At 31.4% G+C, this 5,204-nt stretch overlaps 1 long non-coding RNA gene across 1 annotated transcript; it reads left to right on the top strand.

Moving 5' to 3' along the window:
• LOC145798725 (uncharacterized) lies at window positions 1-3,890 on the top strand. The gene is made up of 2 exons (XR_014340194.1): window positions 1-352; window positions 3,431-3,890. It is a non-coding gene; the product is annotated as an uncharacterized LOC145798725 (long non-coding RNA).
• Window positions 3,891-5,204: the final 1,314 nt, after the last annotated feature.

Raw genomic sequence — 5,204 nt, 5'->3', positions numbered from 1 at the left:
GGGACATTTGTCCATTTGTCCAAATTTTGACCATTAGATTCATTTAATCTGAGGGTCAAAAACATCTCCCTCTCATCTCTTTCAACACACACTCTCTCAACACACACCCTCTCTCTCTCTCACAGATACGCCTCTCCTCTCTTTGTGTTTTCAAATTTTGAACACACTCTCTCTCTCTCTCTCTCTCTCTCTCTCTCTACCTCCATTGGAGCCATTCCCGTGCTTCCCTGTCGAAACCCAGCCCAACCCTTGCCGTGCTTTCCGGTCTTCATCTTCTCTCTGCCGTCAACAGGGGTTCGTCACTGCCGGAACCGGACCGAAGTCTGTCGCCGGCCAGAGCATCACCGTCACTGTATGTATTTGTGTTGAACATATAATTTGTGTTGAACATGGTATATAATTTGCATTTTGGATGTATATATATGTATGTACATAGTTTGAAATGTTGAACATGGTTAATCTGAAATGTTTGGGTCTGAAATGTTTGATATGGTTAATTTTTGTTGAACATAATTTTGATTTATGAAATGGGTTTGATTTATGAAATGGGTTTGATGATTTATATTGAACATGTATGTATTTGTGTGTATTATATATATCATATATGTAATGGGTTTGAAATGGGTTTGATATGTTTGAAATGTTTAATCTGATTAAACAATGTTTGATATATGTAATGGGTTTGATGATATGTAATCTGATTAATGGGTTTGTAATCTGATTAAACAATGTTTAAACAATTTGTATGTAATGGGTTTGTAATCTGATTAAACAATTTGTTTGTAATCTGATATATGTAATCTGATTAAACAATTATGTATTTGTGTTTCATATGTTTGAAATGTTTGATGTTGAGCATGTATGTATTTGTGTGTATTATATATATCATATATGTAATGGGTTTGAAATGTTTGATATGGTTAATTTGATTAAAAATGTTTGATATGGTGGGTTTGATATGTTTGAAAATGGGTTTGTATAATGGGTTTGTATGTATTTGTGTTTGATATGTTTGAAATGTTTGATATGGTGGGTTTCATATGTTTGAAATGTTTAATCTGATTAAACAATCACAGTCCCCGGTTACCCCCCCTCTCTCTCTCTCTCTCTCTCTCTCTCTCTCTCTCTCTCTCTCTCTCTCTCAGAATTGAACTAGGACTTGAACATATTTCTAATTATTTTCATCATTTCTCACACCTCACAAGATCATGTCATGTTTCCCCTCTCTACCAATCCGTATTTCTGCCACAGCAAAATGACTCCATTGTTGCCTATCACTAAAGTTGGAAAATGACTCCATTGTTTCCCCTCTCTACAAATTATTATTTATTTATAATTTATTTATAAATATCCAATATTATTTATGGTTTGCTGTAATGAGCTAATTCAAATTATTATTATTTATTTATAAATATCCAATATTATTTATTATTTATTTATTTACAAATTATAGATCTACAACCAGCCTTTTCTCCCCCATAACTCAACTCTCAGTTGGAAACAATATGCTTTGCTAACAAAATGGGACAATGTAAGTTGAAGATGGGTTTAATGAAGTTTCCCACGAAGGCATTTGAGACTCAAAATTCAAATGCATCACTGTATTTGTGTGTATATATATGTCTGTAATGGGTTTGAAATGTTTGATATGGTTAATTTGAAATGTTTGATGTTGAACATAGTTTTGATTTATGAAACGGGTTTGATTATTTAATGGGTTTGATTTATGAAATGGGTTTGATGATTTATGTTGAACATGTATGTATTTGTGTGTATTATATATATCATTATATATATAATTTGCATTTTGGATGTATATAGATGTATATATATGTATGTAATGGGTTTGAAATGTTTGATATGGTTAATTTGATATGTTTGATGTTGAACATAGTTTTGATTAATGAAATGGGTTTGATTATTTAATGGGTTTGATTTATGAAATGGGTTTGAAATGGGTTTGATGATTTATGTTGAACATGTATGTATTTGTGTGTATTATATATATCATGATATATATAATTTGCATTTTGGATGTATATAGATGTGTATATATGCATGTAATGGGTTTGAAATGTTTGATATGGTTAATTTGAAATATTTGATGTTGAACATAGTTTTGATTTATGAAATGGGTTTGATTTATGAAATGGTGAAATGGGTTTGATGATTTATGTTGAACATGTATATATTTGTGTGTATTATATATAATTTGCATTTTGGATGTATATAGATGTATATGTGTATATATATATAGATGTATGTAATGGGTTTGAAATGTTTGATATGGTTAATCTGATATGGTTAATTTGAAATGTTTGATGTTGAATATGGTTTTGATTAAACCAAACAAGGCCATCAAAATATATAATCTACTTAAAAGTTTTAGTGAATCTCACATTATAATAGTAGTCATTGTTTGGCTCCCCAGGTCCCCTATTTTGAGAGAGTATATTATAATAGTAGTCATTGAGACAGTAAGGAGGGTGATGGAAAGGATTAGATTTTGTTTATTTACTGTTCTGCAGATTTTGACAGAAACCCTGTAATTGAGGGATGGGTTTTAGGGTAGTAACGAGACACTGTTTGGCTCACTGTTTGGCTCATTAAAAGAGTCAAGTAAATATATACATACAGTTTTCACAAGATAAACAGGAAAGCCGTGAGTCATAACAAACTGAGCTGCTTAGGCCTCTTTTGCGTCCTTTGCTTTTAGTCACTTTTTAAAATTTGTAATAAAAGTTAAAAATTAATTTTTTTTGTATTTAAAAATATTTAAGAAGTTGGTTTTCAATGGCTGATGAAATTATAATTCAATCCCTTATAGTTCAAGATGTGCTACATAAGTGAAGTTGTAAATATTTTAAATTGAATGAAGATATTTTGATCATTTTATTATGATTTGACATCATAAATAAATATTAATTAAAAAAACTAACAGTAATTTTTTACCAATTTCTTAAATTATTTGTCTAAAAAAATTAAAAACCTGAAAGTAAAAAAAAAATCACTTTTTATCATCTTTCCAAAACTCCTGTCTCAGCTTAATTACGCCTCCAGAGGAGAGAGAAAAAACTTTGTTAGAGAGAGAAATGAAGCCATCTAGTTAGAGAGAGAGCCAAGGAAGAAGAAAGCCAAGAGCGCACTCAACGCCTCTCTACAGTAGTAGTGACGCCATCTCACGACACAATCAATCAATAGTGTACTCACTACGGTTCACAAGGGAGAAGAGCCTTCCCTATAAATTCCCACTCCATTCCTCTCCTTTCTTCCAATTCCTCATCCTCTATTAAACTCTACAAACCCATTCGTCTCTCTAAATTCCCACTCCATTTTTCCATGGAAAAAGAAATCCAGGAATCCGAGGTCATTTTCCCGGAAAATGTTGAAGGGTATCACCATGACGACATTAATAAGTGTGACTTTTCAGGTCATTTGAATTCCCGGGTTCCGAGAAACACAAAGCCCAAGCAGAGGAAGAAGAAAAATAATTCTGTTCCTGTGAATATTCCGGAAAAGGTTTCTGGGAATTCATGGTTTCAGCGCGTGGAATCGGATTTCTTCGATGACGACGAGGACGACGATGGAGGAGAGTTTGCGCCGCCACATGTGATATTGGGTCGGCGGATTTACGAGGGAAAAATGGCATTCTCGGTGTGCAGTGGAAATGGGAGGACTCTCAAGGGAAGGGATTTGAGCCAAGTTCGGAATTCAATTCTCAGGATGACCGGTTTCTTGGAAACTTGAAATGAAAATGTTTTCTTTCCATCGTTTTTTCTGTGATTGGTTATATCTGAATTCTTATTGACTGGATCATTTGTAGCAGTAAAAATGAAAACTTGAAATTTATAGAAAGAGAAAAAAAAACGAACATATTGTTCATTGAGAAATTTAACTCTGTTTTTTTGTTTTTTGTTTTTTTTGGGTCTGTTATTTAACGATTATAGTTGTATTATTGTGGTGCATTTGGGTTTTGTGAACGCACATTGTTCCACTGCTTGAAAACAGAACACTGATCGTGGAGTCTTTCTTCTTTGCACATGAGCTTTTGTTTTTTAAGGGCAATGCCCCCAACATTAACAGCTGGTTTGAGAGAGGGAGAGAGTTTTGTCAGTGATTCGTCAATTTTGGCAGTGCTGCAGAATTCAAGCCCAACCCTGCAAAAAACCAAAAAATTGTTTAGGGGCTTATTGTATTGGCACAAACACAAGTCAATCATTCATTTGTGTAGATATTCAAGGTTGATTTGGAAATTGACTATTTGGCCTATTTTCACAATTGGATTTAAAAGTTAATTTTTTAGTTTTTTTTTTCCGTTATATCACTTTTTTATTTTTTATTTTATTTTTTTGTACATTGTTCAAAAAAAAAAAATATGAAGCTAGCTTTTAACTTAGTTTTCAAAACAAGCTTTTGAATTACTGTTTCAACTTTAGCCATTCCTCAAAAATCAAATTAATTAAAAGCTTCAAAATGAGACCCACATTTGTTTTTAAAAGAAAAAATGAGTAGAATAATTTTAAAAATGTATTTTAAAAAGTTGGAATTTGATCATGGAATTACGTATATCCAATTAATTTAATTTTTTTCATTAATGATATGTTTGATGAAATTTTACAATACAAACGATTCAAATTGACGACACGGGCTTGAGACAATACCTAATAGATCTCACTGTCTCCCCATGTCTACAAACAAGATGTCATATATAGGTTATTTTGGAAAGTAAGTTAAAAAATAAAATTTTGATTGTTTTTAGTTTCTTTTTTTTTTTTTTGAAATGTGTAAAAAAATAAATAGATAATGTAACTGAAAAGAGATTAAAAATTAAAAAAACTTACTTTTAGTATCTTGCCAAAAAAAGACCATGTTATACAAATGTATGATTAGGATGTTGATTAGGAAAATTTCATTGATGATATTGAATAATTGTTCACTGGAAAGACGTTACCATGATTGAGATATGCTTGAGGCATGACATAATTATTTACTAAAAAGACATTAATATCCATGGTCAATGGATCACCCTAATATTAAGGGTAATTCCAACATTTCACTGGCATGAATAGAAGGAGTGCCTTGTTAACATTTGAGGATAGGATTGTCATAAATATTTAGGGTTTTTTTTTTTTTATCTGTGTGTGTTTTTTTTTTGTTTTTAAAAAAAAAAATCATTCACAAATAAAATTATGAAATATATATAT

This window comes from Camellia sinensis, chromosome 9 (assembly GCF_055761805.1).
Source record: "Camellia sinensis isolate YWXY chromosome 9, ASM5576180v1, whole genome shotgun sequence".
NCBI classification, from domain to species: Eukaryota; Viridiplantae; Streptophyta; class Magnoliopsida; order Ericales; family Theaceae; genus Camellia; species Camellia sinensis.
Note: the sequence above shows the minus strand (reverse complement) of the source record. Positions and strands in the feature narration are given on the sequence as shown.